Raw genomic sequence first — 21,356 nt, 5'->3', positions numbered from 1 at the left:
ACTTGGGCTTGCAGAACACACCCTGCCTGCTTAGTTTATACAGAAATAAATGATGCGTTGCTGTCATAAAAATGTAGAAAGAAAAAATAACATTCCCATATTTTTCTTAGATTCGGTATTAGATTTCCAGTTCAGTTGAATTCATGCAAACTCTTAAAGAGTTAAACTGAAGTCTCACATTTTCACCCTTTCAGATTAAAAAAAAAAAAAAAAAAAACAAGAATAAAAGTGATCCGAGAGATAGCTCTGGCCCTCATGTGGGGGCCAGTGGTTGCAGGGGATATGTATATCTGCAGATAAAGCCTTCTGTTCCGAAACAGTATTTACCAGGCCTTTTTAGATACACATCAGCTGTGAAGCCATGGGTCCAGCCTTCATTATACTGTGTGAATCTTCCCTCATTTAGCCCGGATAGCATCTTCTTTCTTCCACCTCCAAATACCCCCATCCACATTGCCATTCGCTCTGCACAGCTAGCGAGCAAGATGTTGCCATTGATGGTGGCAAAATAGCTGGAAACAAATGCCTTTGTTCAGTCTTTCTCCGAGACCCCCCCGGTCGTTTTTGACAAACCTCGAAAGAGCCGAGAAATCAAAAAGGTGCTCAAGGAGACGACACAAAGTCAGGAGGGGCGAGGTGCAAAGACCACCGTGCGATAAGGGGGCAGGATAACCTTTGAGAAGTTATCTGGGAAGAAAAAGAAACAATAATATCAAGAAGCGATCTTTCAAAAACTGCATCAACACTGCACACCCCGGAAAAAGCCATCCTCGACTTTAAAGCATCAAACACTAAATTTACGTGCAAGTATGTCAGAAAATGACTGAACTGACTGTGAAATTTAGACCTGACACTTCAACATGCAGTGATTCATGTGAGAAAGCAGAAAAGGCGAGATGTGCTGACCTCTACCGCAGCTGTAATTAGAGACGCTCTGTCCCGATCTCATAGCTGTCATACTGCTGTTTGACAAGAGAAAAATATCCTTTATATCCACATGCACTGACAGATGTTAACAAAATGATCGCTATCTGAGCTTTGCGAGTGTAGTTTACACAATAAAACACAAAAATGTTCCAAAAAATTCCCAATTTTAATGCCAAAATACAAACAGTGTTACAAACACACGACAGTATTATTCAGCTCATGGGTCAGACGACATCCTCTCATTGGCAAGATGCGCCCCGTGACACTCTATTGACATTTTTCCCCTGAGAACACAAGACCCGGGAAGCATAAACATTGGCTTGCGAGGCGTGCACTTGCGCTGATGTTGAGATGGGACCATTCCCATATCAGATTTCCGTCATATTTCTCCGGCTGACTAGACTAAGCACAAGTCAGAGGTATGAGCCGATAAAGGGTGTCTTTCACACAGCAACAACACGTACCAGTGTGCTTATCACCTCAGTTCCTAACATGCAATCACAAGGAGGACAGGAGAAAGATTGTTACATTTGGTGATTTGTTTTTTTTTTTTTTCTTTTGGTGACTGATAAAAAAAAAAAGTGGAATCTGAGCAGGAAAAGCCCGTCTCTGCAGGCACGACATGAGCCGGTGCTAAGGCAGGCCTAGATTTGTTCCCCTATGTCTTAATGTAAATAAAATGCTTTGTTGGGTGGCAACAGCAATAAACACAAAAGGTGCGAGCCGGAGAAGACGCAGCCAAAGCAAATGCTGAAAATTAGATCATGAAATGAAATCAAAAAGAGAATCATTTTATGCTGAAGGTGACAAAGAGAGATGAAAATGTATAGACTGTTGTTATTAATATGAGGCATTAAAGGGCTTTCTTTCCATTCAAATCTGAGCTTTTAGTCTGAAAGCCACTGAAGGTTAAGGCTCGCTTTTATTCCTTTAGCTGTAATGGCAGCAATTAAAAAAAATATATGGTAAACTTTTTAAAGAGCCCTTTCTCCAAGATGAAAAACACTGTGTAGCAAAATGGTAATAATATATTCATCCCTAGGTAAACATCCCTGCCATGTCCTTTATAAACAACAGCGGTGAACAAAATGAAAGTGATAATTTCTCTCCCTTTGAGAATTCTCTTCTTTAATTCTGACAGTAAACTCGTGGCTGTTACGGGGTGTTAAGTAGGATTTAAAACTTGTCAGACAAGACATGTTTGAAATTGCTTTAAATAAGTGCACTGTGTTGCTGTCAACCACAGGCTTAGAGGAAAATATCCCTACAATTGAAGCACTCATCTGGGCTCAGAGAGCTGTGCCCCAGCAACCGGCGCCAATTTCTTCCTCCTGGTTGCCGGCTCTAAGTACTGTGAGCCAGCACCCCCTGCTGGACGAGGGACACGCTGCCACAGTATCAGCTAACATTCAGGTGACGTTCCCATGCTCATCCGTGTCTGGGTGGCTGTCTGTGAGTTAGGTCCTTATGATTTAGAAATCAATAAAAGAAAAAATGTTTTCAGGTGTACAGAAGATGTGTTTTTGACCTCACATAGCTGCTCGCTGAGTCTTTTTTCCTTGTCATTGGTGATATAGTTTTCAAGCAAGTGTCCATGTCTTCTTACACCATTAGCCTCTACTGAACCTGTGTTCTCCGGTGCCAACGGCCAAGTCTATACGAGCGCCTTGCATGCGAGTGCAGTTTTAAAGCGTCTCAAATGCATTTTTCTTATTATAGAAATATCCTTGGAGTATAAATGGAGAGGAGAGTAGACTAATATCAGTGTTTTAATGAGTTCTGATTCTACCCTGAATCATCTGACTCCCGCAGCTTATAAAGCTTCACTGAGATTTGTCCTGAACTTCAATTGAGAAAGAATCAAAGCGTTTTCAAAAATTTACAGTATCACCAACTTCCGTGAGAGTGTAATAATTTCTCCTTCTCGATTCCTGCAAAGACCTAATTGCTGAGTATTCATGTTCACTGTGGAGTCGAAAGACGAGTCTAATATGGGACTACAAACTAATATTTCAGCGCAAGCTAGTATTATTTGGAACATGTAGTAGTTGTGTGTTCATTACTGAAGCACCTCAGATGTTATTTTGTACATTTTGTGATTGCTTTTCTTTTCTCTAAAAAGAACAACAACCCATTCAAATTACAAGTAAAGAATTCTCAGTTTAAGATTTTGTTATTTCCAGCAAATTCTAAGTTTATTCAATTAATCTGTAGCAACGTTTGGTTAAAATATTTTTAGGCAGACGCAAATAATGTTCCTTCTCCAACGTGTGAGTTTTCAGGTTTTCTCTAGATTTTTAAATGGTCGTGAGACAAAAAAGGAAATATTTCACCATTTATTATTTGAGGCAGAAAACAACTAATCGCAAAAATAAATAATAGATTCTTTAATAATGCCGATATTTGTTCCTGAACTAAAGATCCAGTTCTGCTCATTAGAATTCCCTCCAAATGCTCTCTCACTCAAATTTACTGCCGTTTAATCCGCTACAAGCATGAAGCAGGAAGAAGCCATGGCACTGCTGGCACTGCTGAAATTTTCTGCAAACACACATTACAGGAAGGGGTTAAATCAGCTGTTGTCAAGTGCATCACACAACTTTTTGTATTAGTGTAATAACTTTGGCTTCTGCGTCTCAAATTGCTTGTATTTCCCAGTGAAAAGAGGAGGGAAAGAAAGCGCGGGGTTGTGATTTGAGGGACTAAACCTCTGCAGCACCTTGTCCTATGATCTGGCACACTCTCCTGCCAAGACAAGTCTTTATCATACAAAGGGATTAGATTGCCCAGTGTAAGTGCCTTCAAGTTATTAGCACCTTCTTATACAAAGTATAACAGCAAACCCAAAGACATTGATTGCAGGGAACAGTTCAAATATGATTTCCTTATAGCTATTAATATGTATGCCTTAAATAGAAGCACACCGCTAAGCAGCTTATGATATTATGAAAAGAATGTTCCCTCAGGGGCATAATATGCCAGCAGTGACAGTAAGGAGAGATTCGTATTTACCCAGATTGGCTGTACTTACGTCAAGCATTCTCAGAGCTTGTGGGAGGGAAGATGGGGCAGTGGCAACAGCTCGGTTTCGATAAGCACTTACCGTGAATAAAAGACAAGCATGAAAGTGAGGTTTAGCCTCTTTAAAGATTCCCGACCAAATGTAGAGGCAGATAGGGCAGGTGCCTTTGGTTCCGGACGTGATTAGCTGTCTGTGCAGCACTGTTCCCACAGAAATGAGACATAGCAGAGACATTGTCCAAGCTTGTCCAGGTGGGGGACCTGTCATCCCAAACCAGAGCTTAGCAGTGCAGTGCTTGGAGCGAAAGATTAGGACCCAGAAATTCAGATTTTTTTTTTTTCTCAATGAATGCTTAATTCAAAACTGTTTTTTTCTCTCCCTTCTGCATGCCTCATACCAGCTTTCATTTTATTCTATTCATCTTCACCTCCATATTATATTGATAATTTATACCTTGTCTCTCGTTTTCTCCTGACAGCTTTATAAGCTTCCATGTCGTGCAGACATTTTTAGGTACAAATGTGGTTGACAGACATCACCGTGTGCGCTGGTGAAAATATGACTGTGTGCACTCTTTTAACCGCTTTGTTGAGAGATGCAGTATATTAACACTGATCTGTAAATGTGTATTAATTCTGCCTTATGACCAAAACTAAACCATCTACAGCAGAAATGATCCTTTGAGCTACAACAAGCATGTGTCCTGTGATCACGACAAATCTGATGTAATTATTGTAATATCTGACTTGCCCTGGGTTTGTGATTGCAGAACATGCCAGGAGAAATCCCAGAAATGAAAAATAAAAGAGCAAAATTATCAAAGGGGGTATAATGTGTGACCATTTTGCTCTCTTTCGCTTAGGTGATGTCCAGCCTGCACTACTGAGCTGGTAAGCAGTCGAGCATGAAGGGCAAGTCTTTGGTGAAAGGTGACCAGGTTTGAAAGCCTTGGGATGGGGAACCAGACTCTAACAAATGTGGTGGATTTTCTTTAGGATATACATGTTCTGCTATTACAGCCTAAACTGTGCTGTTTATTATATTTTAAGAATTAAAGTTGAATTATTTCTAGGAAAACGATTTCTCAAACACTATCCCTCTGCGAGGCTTTAAGGGGCAATGAGTCAGATTTACTGCCCCACAGCTCAGCAGATATCTGTGATGGATTGGCAGGATTATTGATCCATACCAATGACTGCTTTGCAAAAAGCAGAGATTTGCGGTTTTCCAAACTCACTTTCCACCCAATACGAGTGGAAATAAAGACGCTTTATGTCTCTCTCCCAACTGTTCAGAGAAAAGATGTTTTTTATCCATAAGTTCCATCATTCATACAGTATCGTACACTGTATTTATTATCACTTCACTTACTCATCGCTACTGTTAAAACATGACTGTACTGTTGACTCACTATTGCTCATGAGGTGCAGCACATATGATAATTTTAACATTCTCTTTGTGTCACACCATAATATGAAGCATCCAGGATGCTGTGTGAGCAGATAGGCAGGCTGAAAAGTACAGTACAATCATTAAAATGCCTGTCATCTTCACAGGTGATGATTCCTCAGAAACAAAATACTTAATATAATGGTAAAATAGGTACGCTCTTGGCTAAATATTAAGTAAATGTAACAATGATAAGGTATAAACTACTTCACTACAGTAGAAACAGTAAATGCCAGAGTGCTACTTGACAAATTCAGGTGCTCTTTGGAATTAAGGACTCCTCAAGGAGACAGACGGGGATTAGAGACGTACTTTGCTACGTCTAACCCCTGTCTTACAGTTATAACGTCTGAAGTGAACAAAAGTGGTAGCAATAAATTTGTTATTTAGTATGGCAGTGATCTCAGAGACATAAAGAAACACCAAACATAAATTTAATGTAAACAAGTCCTGCATTTATGCTTTTTGTGTGAAAGTCACTTTTTAACTACTGAACCAGGTGAAGGTAGGGCCTATTTTAACTAGTTTTTCTCTGCTGGTTAACTAGTTTTTCTCATTAGCAATGTTTATGGTCCCAGTAATAACTGTGCTCTAAAACATTTACAAAAGCTCTTAATATATTTAATGGTTAAATTGAAATATAATCTTCAACACTGGAGGATTTTTTAAAAGAAAATAGAAATTCATTTCAAGCCAATCACAGGGCAGCAACTTAACTGAAATATCCAAAAATGCCTACTTAAGGTCAGAAGAGAATAGCCAGAGCATCTTTAAACACAAAACATATTTGAATCTACAGAGGCAGAAGACCACACCACATTAATATTCACACACTGGGTGCCCCTCCTGTCAGCTAAGAATGGGAAACTGAGGCTACAATTCCCAAAAAAAGGATAATAGGATAATAGAAGACTAGAAAAATGCTGATATGATGAGTCTGTTAGGGTCAGAATTTGACACAAACATGAAAGTATGGATTCCCCATGCCTTGTGTCAACTGTTTCAACTGAACCTTCTTGAAATACCACAGTTTACCAGAGTTATGTTGCTGACCACGTCCTCTATGACCACGGTGTACCCATCTTCTGGCAGCTGCTTCCAGCAGCAAGATAACGTGCTGTGTCACAAAGCTCAAATCATCTCAAAATGGTTCAAGTGGCCATTTAAGTGGCCTCAGCAGACACCAGATCTCATTCCAATAAACCACTCTTGGGATATGGTGAAACAGGACATTTGCAATACGGATGCGCAGCTGACAAACCTGCAGCAACCATGTAATGCTATCAACATGTCAATATAAACCAAAAGGAATGTTTCCAGCACCTTATTGAATCTGTGCCATGAGAAATTACGGTAGTTCTGAAGCTAAAGGGAGGTCCAACCCAATGCTTACAAGCAGTACCTAATGAGGTGGCTGGTCATTGTATATAAAATGGACCAAAGGTACAAGCTCTCTATTATTTTCAGCCTTTTACATAAGTTCCTGTCAAAGTATGGTTAATTAAATGCAATTTTATTTATATAGCGACAAGTTAGCATCTCACTCAATGACATTTGGTATTCAGACCAACCTACCTTCCAATTGGTAGGTGGCCTGCTCTACCACCTGGGCTACTGCCACCCCAAAGTAAAGACTATAATAATACATAGAAAACAAAGAAAACTCCAACAATCACACGCCCCCCTGTGATCAAGCTCTTTAAAGGCAATAAAGACAAGAACACACCAAGAAAATTAATGTCACACCTTAATTTTCACACTTACAGTATTACCCAGTGAAGTGATAAAAAAAATATAACATTTACATCACTGAAGGACAAAGGCTAAAAACACTGTCCTTTTTTGTCCTTTTTCCTCATAGTCTGCAATAAAACCTCAGCTTGTTGGCAAAATTTCAAACTTCAATGAGCAACAAGGTGTTTGATGTGCCACTAAAACCCAAGCAGGTGAAGGCTAAACTGAAGAAGGTGGTTAAAATGGAAACACAAAGAAAATCAAACAACAGCAGGATTGTGAGCAACAGTGAACAGCAGCAGACGCTATAGTATGATTTTAATGAAGTCAGTTGACAAATGGCTACTGAGTCACTTACTGTGCTCGTGATATGAAACTGGTTTCTGAGTGATCAAGGTCTTTAAAGTAAAACTGCAGGTAAGACTAAAATATGTCATTTAGCTGTCATTTGACTGCATCTTTAACAAGTTTCTGGAACAAATAATGACATTTTAGAATATAGGAAAACAACTCCTGTTTTCTTTGTTTTTATGAGTATAAAACATTAAGAAGCTTAGTTTTTCCTACTTTAAGTCTACTGCCCGGGGAAATGACCTTGGATGCAGCTTAAAGACCACACATTTAATGACTAAAGAAAAATCAGAGATATGTTCCTTAAAGCATTATACTTATTATAGAAAACATGACCTGTGTTCAGATTTTTTAGAGACCAGAGGAGTACGATGTTGTTTAAAACCTGCTCTAACACGATAATATCATAAAAACTACAGAGCATTGGTTCGGTCAGATTACAGTTACAGTTTAGTACAGTGTAGTTTAAGTGTTGTGGTTAGTAGTTTGTCCTTCTGGGAGTGTTGTTAAAATGCCGAGCTTGACTGACATGAAAAAGCACTTTTATATACCTGGAACAAGAAAAAGTTTTGTCCCCTTAAATTATTTTTTTACCATCAATATGGATACTGGTATGGCCCGAAGTTGTCAGTGTGGCCACTTTGACAGACTGGTTTGCTGACATCAGCTGTAACTGGTCAGTGTCTGCTAGGCCTCACCTTAACTACTTCATTTCACTGACCTGGATGCCTTCACAGTGTTCGGAATTTTGCTTCGTTTTGGAACATTTTCTAATAAATAATATGACTTGCTGTGAATTATAAACAAAGTTTATGCTTCAGTTTTGCTGAAGTTCAATTATTTTCTTAGTCTGCTGTTTAGCGTAGTTTAGTAGATTCAAAAAACATTATGGTCAAAATGCTAATGCTGAGACTTCAAACTAGGCGACTGCCACACAATTGCCACATTATTACAGGTTTTCCTCCAAGTATCGCTTTAAACCCTCCAGACTAAGATATGTGATATATTAAAATTCAGTGGTGGCAGTTTAAAAAAAAAAAAAACTTGCCCTTGCTTGTCCCTTTAACTTCTAATTTGTTGTCATTTTAAAAAGTAGCTCCAATTTTCTAACAGATATTTTCACTTAACTGAAAGCACATTTGGCGAAAGAAATAAGGTTTCATTTATATACATGATATGGTAATGTCACATTTGTGCATGTCCCAGTGAATCTCAGCATGATAACCATTCCACTACACAGTTATTGAATCAACATGGCTGACATGGGCATCAAATGAGCATCTGTTGGGATTTTTTTAGCCTATTTCCAAATACATACCTCCAGGCAGTGGAACAGCATTAGCTTACAGCTGTTGTTATTGGTGGTTTTTTGGTGGGAGGGGGATTCCCCCTATTCGGGTTCAGATAATTCATAATTGCACACATGTACTGATGCATCTTCATTACTTAGGGATATACAAAAGTTTCCTTGTTTACATCTGTAACCTGTAATTTTATGAAACCATGGTTCAATCCCTATGCTAGCAGTGTCACTCTGTGCTTCATATCTGCTCTTCTAAGTGCTGGTGACCAGCAGCGAGAGCTCCAAGCGTTCAGGCTGATGTGCATACTCGTAACCAATCACATCTGTCACACTCGCAACATTCTCTGGGGTCAGATCAAGGCACATTGATATTTCATGTGACCTATTTCTACCGAGCATGTCGCAAATTATATAAATTTTCACATCACAAATGTAGTCTGCGGCAGAATTAGAGAGGTCATACTTCTTCAATTTTTCATCTCAGATATCAAAATAAATTGCAGACTGGTTGCATGTTGCATTATAAGATGCTGCTCTGTACAGAAAATGCTATAGCAGGCAGGCAGTCACAATGTGACCCTAAGTGTCCTGTTAACTATCCACACAATCACAGTTTTGCGAAGTAGCCCTTCATGGGTCAATTCCTGCTGGCAAATATGGCAAATAACCAAAATATGGTAATATGCGTATTGATATTGGACTAAGCACCTCCTGAACAAGCCCCAACAATGATCTCACCCTGACCCTAATGTTTATCGACTCAATTATCCTTCTATCTCCACATTTGGAGCGTACACTTGGACTACTTATTCGTCCTGCGTAAAAGATGAAAGCAGGTGAAAAGTGTGGCGAGGAAAAAATGAGGGATGTGGAGAGAGAGTCAAAGAGTTTCATTTATAAGAGGAGGGGGGCATTATGAGCACATTTATCCAAAATTGGAAAATAATGAAGAAAGATTAAAGCCCTCCCAGTATTTTAGATGTTCCAAATGGACAACCAGTCCTGTAGTTGACAATGGACCACAGAGAGTTCCAGACACCATTATGTGCCACAAATAAGAGACTGACAATGTGAAAGCCTCTTTGCAAGATAGAGGGAAAGAAACTTGAATCAGGTCTACTTGTTCACATCTCCTTTCATACATCTTGTGTTGTAGTGACAAGACAAGAGATAAGCGCTCACTGTCTCAAATGAAGTAAAAGAGGGAAAAAAAGTGTAAAGAGGCTTTTACATCACCCATTATGGCTGTTATTATATTCCATATTTGCAAGTGCAGCTGCTACAGGCTACTCCTGCTGACCTCTGAGTCCAGAGCCGCACTGTAATATGTGCAGCTAACGCAAACCTATGCAGGGACCTGCTCATTCAGGCCTTGCTGCTGCTGATTAAATTATTTAAAAAGCTGAAATATATGCTTTATTAGTTCCGTTTTTCATCGAGTGTTCTTGAATGAATCGGCTCCTTTGAACTTGGGGCGCAGTTTCAGCTCCACATGACAGGTTGAGCATTTTGTTCAGCGAAGCTAGATGAGAACTACAGCCTCCCATCACCTCCACCTAAGCTGAGAAAATACAGACAACCAGGTCACAGAAATTCTGTCACAAGTTATTGGGCACCTAAGAGTGTGGGAAATCCTATGGCGCAATATTATTCTCTGTAAATCTCAAACTGTGAATAACACAAGCCAAGCAATTTAAGCAGGAAGGTCATAGCAAAGTAAAGCAGGAAAATTGCCACAAAAAAAAAAAAAAAAAAGGCTTTCTGAGAGAGTGAAATAGATGAGAGATGTAGGGAGATGAAAAGTTGACGGGCTACCCAGGCAGGTCTACAAAAAGTAATGAATATCCCTTGGTGTGGAGCGATTTTGAGGAACTGTCATACTGAATGAAGTGAGATAAAAATTATATTTCACCCAGATAAAAAAACCAACCATTACAAAAGCAGAAAGGACATATGTCTGCCTGATGCTGCCCTTAATCCAAGACAAGGCCTGACAGCCTGCGCCATCAAATGTCAGCGCCACTGAAGCATCAAAACAGTGATTATACAACACATATGGCAAAAATAAAATAAAAAAATAACACAATTTAAGAATATAAAGTCTGAATTTTAGGCAACTTTCAATTATCTGATGTCATTTTCACATGAAAAATGGTGGGAAATGGAGCTGAATATGCCCCATTATTCCATGTATTTTTAGGATGGATTCAGAAAACAACTTTTTAAAGAATGAGCTGTATTAAAAAAATAAATCATTAAAAAATGAATCAAAATGCGTGTGCAGGGTTACAGCTTTTATCTGCCTTTATCTCAAATGGCCCAAAATGGTCCACAAGGCTATCAGCTTTGAAATGTGCATCACAGTGTCAATCGGTTGAACACGTCGGGTGCGGGGTGGGGGGGGACCGTCTATGAATTCAGACAAACTTTTCCCCCTCCCCTCACATCCTTTTATCAATTCAGTTTCTTTTGTGCGGCACAGAATGAATTGAGCAGCCATAGATTTTGCCTTGTGTGTACAAAATAACGTGTCCTTCACAAAAGAATACAGTCATGCTTCTCATTCCAAAGTCTTAGTGCTTTTTCCTTGAATAAATCATCCACATCTATTGAATCCTTTTCATTTCACAACACAAGCCCACCTTTCACAGTGAAAAGAAAAGAGTCTGAATTACTTCAAGCTGAAGAGTTACCTTGCATGGAGAGGAATTAAGGACCATTTGCCAATATTGTGGATCAACTATGCTGAGAATAAAAGCAGCATTCTTGTGTTACCTGGCTGAGGAATTTCACCACAAAGGACTTCAAACAAGGACCAGCATACAATCCACAGACTGATTTTTACTTGAGGGACCTTGGACTCACAACAAACCGTCTTCAGCAAAGACAAGCATAAAGGGAAGCGTCTGAATACTCGTTGTATTACCCTCTTGGCCTTTGTCAGCAAGAACGTAGGCTGTTTATTGTACGTCAACGGATGACCTCAATCTCATAATTTATCACAGTCGTGCTGGAAAGTGAAAGGCTGTTTCTGGAAACTGTTGTTTTCCATTGTTCAGCCCTTTCGTTAGTTTCTGCATATTTCTGGGCACCTTTACATGCCCCCGTACGTTGTACAATGCGTTACTAATACAGAGAAATTCAAAAACTAGAAGGACAATTGGAGAGCAGAGAAAGAGCGCAATCCAGATCTAAAATTTTATGGGATCTCTTTTGTCAGTGATCCCCTCTAGCGAGTTTCGGTCACATCGGACACTTTCCTTTTGCCTACTCGTGTAAATACGCAAACTGATGAACAAATGGTAATGAAAATATCAATTAAAACGGGGATAGCACGCGTTCTTTCTGTAGAGCTTGGAGACGTCAAACTTGGCAAAAGTCATGTGACTATGCAGGTCTGATGTTTGCACATTTCATCGTCAATACTGGAAGTTAGCTGACTATCCCCTGCTGCTCTTAAAAGGTGCCCACACTCCCACCTGAGTGACACTCACTTGAGCTCTGCTCCAGTCTCTAGACCCTCTAACAGCAAGATAAGACTCTTATCACCTCCAAGAGTGAAGATTTGGCCTCAATCCAAGAGAACCAACGGAGCAGGAAAACCACTGTCTAGACACTTAAGGTGAACTAAAAGCAACAATGCTCTGTTTGACAGGAAATACTAAAGGGCTGTCGCTGAGGCACGGCAAGTCGAGGAGGCTGTAGTTCAGACATTGTCATTGTGCAAAAGGGCCTCACCAGATCCCCTTTCCTGCAGTCATTTTTCATCACCAGCTAGCATGAACCTTCTGCAGGACAGGGAAAGAGATGCTGAGGAGTTCTGATACCGCATTAATCCCATCAGACCAAAGGTATCCTGTATGGGTCTCTTACAAACCCACACGTTCAGGTTTAAATCATGACAACAAAACATATTTTTTTTAAAAACTGTCCTTGCATTTGTCAGGGTGATTCTCTTAACTAATTTACTGCCACCTGTCAGTCACTTTAATAGTGTTAACGACACAGCAGGAATGTGTGTCACGGCACCCACGTGTTTGCATATTTGCATGTAAGAACAACAAACAAAATATTTACCCAACAACAAAACAAACTGCACATCCACAGGGCACCTTTAAGATAAAGTAACTCAAATTTGCTGCATTTTCTTTATGTACAACAAAAAATAATACTAGAAAACACTTGCTTTTACTTACTTTCGTCAAGGTAATCTAAAATAATTACTGAATGCAACAAAATAAATAATTGTTACTTAACATAACAGCTTTCCCGACCTGATGTTTCTGTGACTGCTCACACAACTCAGAGAAACAGACTTTTAAACACTACAGAAATTAACGGAACAAACTGCATTTAAGTATTCATGAGTCATGATAAGAGCTAAAGCTTAAAAAACATTGGTACGCCCCTTTAAATATAACTATTATTTATGTATCTAACAGGTTTATGACCCAGTGCAAAATGAATCAACTGTTTCACCCAAAAGTCAAGTTAATTGCCATTCAAACAGTTACCTTTAATGTCAGTGAACAAAAACAACTTTTAAATTATGAGTTCGAGATGCAACAACAAACAGTAATGCTCTGTGCCATCTTGTCTGTACATCAAGGTGTTGTGGTAAGGTTTGTCTTAAAAACAAGGCTGAGCAATGAGAGATGGCAGCAGCTGCGGGCTGGAGCGTGCAGGAACATGAGGCTATGTGTGCTATCTAACACCTTTTATGTAGAAACTCACCTCAAGTTTTCTCTTTTTCTCTCCCCGTGCTTTGTTTAAGTGGTAAAACAATTTAAAAACAACACCTAGATGTGTTTCGGCACAGCAGCCAAATCAGATTACCTAGAAAATAACTTGCTAAACACAGACTGCAATGCTGGGAAGAAAAAGCGTCAAACATTTCCTGCGGTCTTATCATTTTGCAGTGTTTTTTTGTTTTTTTTCTTCAAGTATCACACTACAGTGCTAAAGGCTCGCTTTGAATCATATAAATTAAAGCAGCAATAAACATCAAATGACAACCTCCCTCTTGGCATGTCTGTACGGAAACCTGGCTTTCAGTTTTAAGCAGTTATTCAGCTAATAACTTGTGAAGCTAATGCTTGTGAAGCTCGCACACAAGAATTTCACTCACATGTACTGTACCAATGTACCTGCACATGTGATGTGACAATAAAAAGTGATTTGATTTGATTTAATAAGTAGCAAGGTTTTGTTTCTAGCCAATCCAGTGGAATTAATGCTAACTGAAAACTATCATATTATTCTGCCAGTCAGTGATTTACTTATATGTGCTTTTTATTCATGTCAGTTTCTTTCACTCTCTTTTCCACTTCTTCTACCGCTTTCAGCAGCTCTTAAAGTACTCAAAGTTGCTCTGGTTGGTCAACCATGCACTATCTCAGCTGATACACCAAGGACCATAAAAGCTCTATTCTCTTGTTGCTTGTTAGTTTCATAAATGATCCTTTATTTTCCTCTTGTGCACAGTGATCAACAGAACCATGCATTATTATAGAGCCTCTACAATGTTAGCAATGACATTTACAGAGGCAATTTAGCAAATTCATTTTTAAGTAGATATTATTTCACTAAGACTTCACTTCATGATTTTCACAGCCAAAAAAAACCCCCATTATATCCACTATGAACGTATGAATATGAAATGTCCAATTTCATGTTAAAACATTGCCGTCATCATACAAACGCTACTGATGCAAACACACCTTTGCCAGCTCATGAGGATATTAAAGACCCCCCCCCTCTCTCGACTCGAAGTGCTTATAATGTGTTATTTTTGAATGTTTGAGCTTCACCCTTCAGAATGACGTGCAAACCCATGCGGGCTGTTCTCAAACGCTGAAGGGGAGAAAAGTATATTTTCACTTGCTTTGAATCCGAATTTAAGATGTGCACCTGCAGGTCTGATTTTGTGAAATCACAAGTAGTCTGGCAGCCAAATGTGGTCCAATATATAATGTCAAAGGTTGTTTGAAGCATGTGAGCAGGAGCAAGAATGTTGCTGTGTGACTACTGCGAAAATATGGGAGTATCTTATCGAACTTTTGTATTGGCTATCCATGTTAAGCAGGATATTATTCAAACTGATTGTTTTTGTATGTCTTAAAAATGTGGTAGGGAAGATTGTTGTCTAGTGCATGGTGGGAAAACAAACAAACAAAGCTATCAGCTAATGGGTAAAAAACAGGACATTAGAAATAAAACTGCAATTTTTGTTTTTTAAATTAAAAAATATAGAAAGGATTTTGATTTTGCAGATTCTTTTGTTTACATTTTAATTGCACAAAGGGCATGGAAATGGCTGGAAAAAAAATTTCCTGGCCAAATGTGACCCCTACTGGTCAGTATAACAGATTCCCCACCATCACAGCCTGCTTTTCTTTGCTCCTTTTCACTCCAGAAGTGCTGACACAGTCAAATAAATATTTGAGTTATGTGGCCTGCCCATTCTCACGCTAAAATCTTGGGATACGGTACTCCTATCCTGTCAACGGATTCAAGAATTCGCCGAAATGTGGTTGTTGATTTTTTTTATTATTATTAACTTGACCGAGTCAAACCCAATGCAAGGCAAATCAGAAGGCAAATTGAAGTAGGGTTTTTTATGGAAGTGTTCAAGTTCAGCAATATTTCATGTGGCCAAGCCTTTTCCGAGAGCGTGTGTCAGGGAACGTTGTATTCACCAGCATATGAATGTGTCGCCTCTCATCATTTGATTGAGCCCTGCCAGTCTTGAACGCAAGGGGATTCCACAGTCTGCCAGTGCCATTTACTGCCAGGGCCCTAAAATCCAAATTGACCTAGACACACAGACAGATGGAGAATTTCTTTTAGCAACTAAAATATGAAAATTAGGGAGGCAAGCCAGGAGACACTATGGCAATTTCTACTTTTCTTTTATAACTATTTACTATTTCAATCATGTAGAATAGCTTAAGATGAACACCATAATGTTTAACTAGATGCATCTAACACACAGGATGTAAACCATCAAACTCATTATAAACTAGATGAAAATGACTAAATTCAGCCGGTATGCCAAAACAGGTAAAATGTACACTCAGGGTCTGAATGGTTTTCTTTCCACTGGTGGAGAGAAAACTTGTCAATTTATTTTTTCTGTTAAAACTACCAGGAAAGCAAGAATTCAAATTTAACAGAATAAGAGAAAAGGAAGAAATGTTACTTATAATGTCACAGCGGGTGAAAGACTTCAAAAATGTAACAAGCATTTCCTCTCAACACCTGAAAAACAGCAGTGAACAGTATATTTCAGTGAACAGTGAGGGGCTATCCACATCTGTTTACAATGAATTTAATATGTGAACATGTATGGGGTGAGCTGGACAGTAGTATAGAGGCTGCTGCTGGCTGAGAGATCAAACTCAAGTCTATCGATGCCATCTAGTGGATATAAGGATTTAAACTGTGGCTTCAACTGCAGCTTCATTCTCCATCACATGTGCTATGCAGTTCATACTTCTATTTGAAATTATAATAAAAAGAAATTTACTAGAACTTTGGGGTTTTTTTTAGAAAGGTCTTTTGCAGTCTTTTATTATTTGCCTCTCTTTTTTTTTGGCAAATTCACCCAAATTTACAAAATGAAGAGCTTAACATACATTTTCATGATCCAGTCACTGGGTTCTTTGTGAATTTCCCAACAATGTCCTTCTTTTCTGGAGGCTAATGTCATGGCCCACTTGTCTGCTGCAGGAATACTGTACCAATGTCACTACTATATTCTCCATATAGAAATGAGATGCATGTTTAACTTATGTAGTTGCTTTTTCTGTTATTAGATGACAGAACAAGCATAAAACAGTGAAGTTAAACACTACATTGTTAGCTAAGTACATGCTGCTTTGCTAAGATACAAATTTCATAGACATGCTATGTGAACATGTACATATGTGAATATAATTACATGTAAAATCATCAATAATCAGACAGTTCATTTTAAAATCTTCAGCTAATTCACATTCATTAAGGATATCAAGCTGTGTAAACCGTTGTCACTCACTGAATGGTGCCAGCTGCAAAGAAACAAAAAAAATAAAGCAAGCAACTCTTACATTGAACAATCCATTAGGATTTTCTGAAAAGTTGCCAGATTTTCACGAGGTGCTTCTTTCAGGTCGCTAAATACTGCTAAATACTTCAAGCAGAAATATTACTCGATATACGCTCAGATCCTTAAAGAACAACGACCCCAAACTGCTCTCAAACGATAGTGTACATAGTTGGTGTAAACTTGTAACATGGTAGCTTCACCTGGTTTGGACTGGACTTCATTCTCATTTATATTTTTGAAGAAGCTCCACAGTAGCCATCTTTGGCTTTGCATGTACAGAGGCAATATCTAATCTTGCCACCTGGTTGCGAGCAGCTGTTCGTCTATTTTTGCTGGCTGGCAAACAGCTTCAAGGTGCATTACCTTTTGGATGTAGCAGCATGTTACAAACTGCCAGGCAATGATGGAAACAAGGGGGAAAAGTACATTTTAAGATAAGAAATACGAAGACCATTTATAACTTAATGATTATTTGAAAATCATTACGTTATATTTCTTTGGATTATTGTTGTCATTTTTGGTTTTTTGCTTTTAATACTTCCTGATTAGTTTGTCAGTTGGCTGAATTAATCAAATAATTGTTACAGATATTTAAATTGTATTGTTTGAAGTAGTTAACTTGCCATGATCCAAAACCAGATCCATTTGACCAAGTAGGACAGCATTTTTTTTTCCCATTCTGACATTCCTAAAAACCAAAATGGCTGAAAAATCAACCACAAGAAGCTAACATTGACCAAGATTTCCAACCCCCACATGTGGTAATCTCATACAGTATGGGTCAAATTTGGAGTTTGTCATTGGATGGCAAGTCGGAGACAGAAAAGGGGAAACAGAGAAAGAAAGTGTGAGAGAGATAACGGGCCACTTGGCTCTTTCATGTGGCAAGATGCAGGAGTAGATGGCAGCAGAGGCAGGTAATAAGATGACAAATGCCCAGAGACACAAATCCACCACTCAAATGTTTCTTTCATTTTCAAAATCAAACCTGCATTACCTTCCAGCCAACCTCAATGGGCAAAGAGATACCTGAGGCCACCTGGATCCCACTCCAAAGAGTTAGCCAAGACAATTTCCCTCAAATCACCTGCTATCTTAATCTGACAGCCAGACTCGATTACAAGGCGTAAAAATTGCTTTTCTTGCCACCAGCAGTGGTTGGGAAATTATCTTAATTGTGTCATGATTATGCCTCAGAGCTCTGGTGAGAGCTTTACGTTGCTCCTTTCAAACACAGGAGCGCTTCATGAGTGTTGAAAGTGCGACTATCAGCTTTCAAGAGGAGACCGGGGAGGGAGGAAAACATTCATCTCCATTTCTTTGCTGCCTGTTCACAAACATGTACACATGTAATCCACGAAAGGGAGGAGAGCTCTGAACCTTGTGATACTGAAAGAGCTCAGCAGAGGAATACTCAACAGTGATTACAAACTACCTTTTTCAGTAGTTTTCAGGAGCATCAATAGGAAGGAGGATTTCCAAAACAATGACCTGATAATGGTGACACCAACAGTGTTTCCTATTAGGATTTACACGACCTCTTAGCACCGATATCGTTCCTCAAATTATCTAACACACATCATCTTTGCCCTACATTTAGTTTCTTTGTCGTCTGCTCTACATTGTGGTGAATATTTCTCATATATGTATATACTGTAGAGGTGGGAATCACCATACATCCCACGATACGATATTATCACAATACTTAACGCACGATACGATATTATTGCAATTTTTTAAAAATATTTTGCGATATTCAGATTCTGTACATAAAGGTAAACTTTATCAATATTCATTTTATCTAATATCAAAGTCTTGCACTCAGTCTTTCTCTCATTTCAGTCAGTTTTATTGTTGACAAACTGAACGGTTTGTATTACAGTCTAGTCCAACTTAGCTATTCTGAACTATGCAATTTATGAAAACTATGCAGCCCCTTCAGCAACTGAAGAATTTGAAAGTAAATTAAAACAAAATATAATTTTACATTAAATAAAAAAGTTTTAAACTTAATTAAAATAAAACATGTCTTAAATTAAAATAAGTAAACTGTCATGTTTATTGCTGCCAAAAAAAAGTTAAACACATTTGGACAGTGAAGGAATGTCAGGATTCTTGCTCAGAAAAAGGATCAACAAAACCTTTTTTGTAACAAAATATCGATTTCTGCTGTCCCTGTATCGATACATTATTAGCAAACAAAATATCACGATACTACACAGAATCGATTTTTTCCCCCACCCCTAATATACTGCTCTATCAGCAAATTCAATAACAAACAGCAAACTGAACAAACTAATTTTATAGATTTTATCTTTTCGGTATGATGCTGGCCATCACACTAAATAACATTTTTAGTTTACCTTTCAGGTGTATTTGACAAACACAGGAAGTGACTGAGAATCTTCACAGACAAACACAGGAAGTCCTCCACATCAGTCTGGCAGTGAATTATCTGTTCGCTTATGTCAATAGTTTATTCAACCCTGCTCTTTCTCAACACTTTTCTGTCATATTAGTGGTTCTCAAACTGAGGGGCACGTTGTTTCTGATGGGGCACAGAACCACTGGACATGGAGCCCAGACAACTATATGAAAAACATGAACCGAAACTGTCATGAATGAACACGATAGTGTGTTGGTGCCGTTTTATTGACCTGCATTTAAGTGAAACTGAACACAGTATTTTTTGTTTGTTTTTTTGTTTGTTTTTCTGTTAATGAAGGACAGAATATGAAGCAGCAAGAAAATCGAACATTTTTTAATTGAAGATATTAAGTTTTGATATAATTTTATTTCCATTTTTATTTATTAAAATAAAAATTTATTTACTCTAGATTGTAACCTTGTTGAGCTCCTTTTTGTAACACATTCAACCACTCCCCTGACTTTTAGTTGTATTTTATTTAATTTTTTTATTTAATTTTTATTTATTTTATTTCACTACTTCCTAGTATTTCTTTTCTTTTTTTTACCAACTTGAGCTGTTTTGTGTTGTCATTATATTTTGGGTTTGTTTGTTTGTTTGTTTCTGCTTTCTTAAAGCTTTTTTTTAAATACACTGTGTTCTGGCTTAAATCACAAATTACCGTCAGCATATTACTAAAACCCAACGAAGACGTGTGATACGAACAATAACAAATAAACAGACGTAGTTAAATTCACACTCAGCCACAGGTGTGACCAGGTGACCACAAACTGAGAAGAGATACTTTTACTCACTTTATTGATGTCCCGTCCACTTTTGTGTCTTTCATGAGGAAGGATCCACACTATGTTACGTCCGACGATTTTATTGAAAAAATAAATAAATAAAATAAACTCGATACAGCTGGAAGTTGTCCAAAGCTTTTGTTAGCAAACAGAACGCTGATGTTAGCTAGCTAACAATTCCAGGCTTGTTTCAGGTAACGTGTGACCGCTCCGTCCCAAGACCTTCCCATCCACAGTTATAGACTGACCTCAACTGTAACTATATTATTCTTATTTATTTAATGCTTATGAACTCACCTTGCTACAATTCATCAATTCAACCCTACTCTCGTTTGAGGCCATTTGATTTTTATCAGCCTTTACAACCCAGGGGGCGCTGTTTCACACATTTGCCCAGACTCAGAAAAGAGTAAGGACTACAAAGATGGTTCCATTTCCCACCTGACCCCCTCAGAGTCAGCCCGTTTTTTGCATTAGTTCATACTATGAGGACAAAATTTTGCCCTCATAAAATGAGTGTTTTCCAAACTACAGGCCAAACGTTTTAAATGTGCTCATTTTTTGTTTATTTTTGTCAGAACTCAACATCAAATTTCCAGGTCTGAAGACAACCAGATTCATTTTATGTCACAGTCTGATGACAACACCTGATTTCTGATAAGCATTTTTCTGTAATAACCTTTTGATTTCATCAGTATCACAGGTATCAGTATCACAGGTATCAGTATCACAGGTATTGTAGTTTCAAATGTACAACTACACCAGTTTCATGTCTATGACATTAGAGGAATAGAAACAAGCACTGATACCCTGGAAGTTTGATGTGTTTTATTTTAATAAACTGGAGAAAAGCTAAAAACTGGCATTTGGGGTAAACTTTAAAGGTTTGGATCACCATATGGGATAGCAGCTCAAAACAAGTTATGAAAAGTCTTTTTTATTTTTTTTTATTTTTTTTATTTTTTTACCAATAATCAGGCTCATCTTCTGCCTGGATTTTTCTTTTTTGGCTTATTGATAAATCTGTGGCTTAAAATAAATTTTCTTATTATTTGATGAACGTGAAATGTTTTACCTATATTCTGTGACTTTATTTTTGCACTTTTTGTTGAAATTGTTTTTTGTTGTTGTTTGCTTGTTTGTTTTTATGTAACACCATGATGAGCACTAAGTTTTGCATCACCGTTGCTGCCTAGTAAAGATATGCTGTGACATCTCCGGGACCTGAACATCACATTATTTTAACAGGATAAACACCAACAATGAAG

General features: G+C 38.3%; 1 long non-coding RNA gene across 1 annotated transcript; it reads right to left on the bottom strand.

The window, feature by feature from the left end:
* Positions 1–550: 550 nt before the first annotated feature.
* Positions 551–20,231, bottom strand: LOC113016837 (uncharacterized). The gene is made up of 3 exons (XR_003271316.2): positions 20,098–20,231; positions 15,485–15,601; positions 551–687 (listed from the first exon to the last, which is right to left on the bottom strand). It is a non-coding gene; the product is annotated as an uncharacterized LOC113016837 (long non-coding RNA).
* Between the last annotated feature and the right edge of the window lie 1,125 nt (positions 20,232–21,356).

Source organism: Astatotilapia calliptera, chromosome 23 (assembly GCF_964374335.1).
Source record: "Astatotilapia calliptera chromosome 23, fAstCal68.1, whole genome shotgun sequence".
NCBI lineage: Eukaryota > Metazoa > Chordata > Actinopteri > Cichliformes > Cichlidae > Astatotilapia > Astatotilapia calliptera.
The sequence above is the reverse complement of the archived record's forward strand: the minus strand, read 5'-3'. Positions and strand labels throughout refer to the sequence as shown.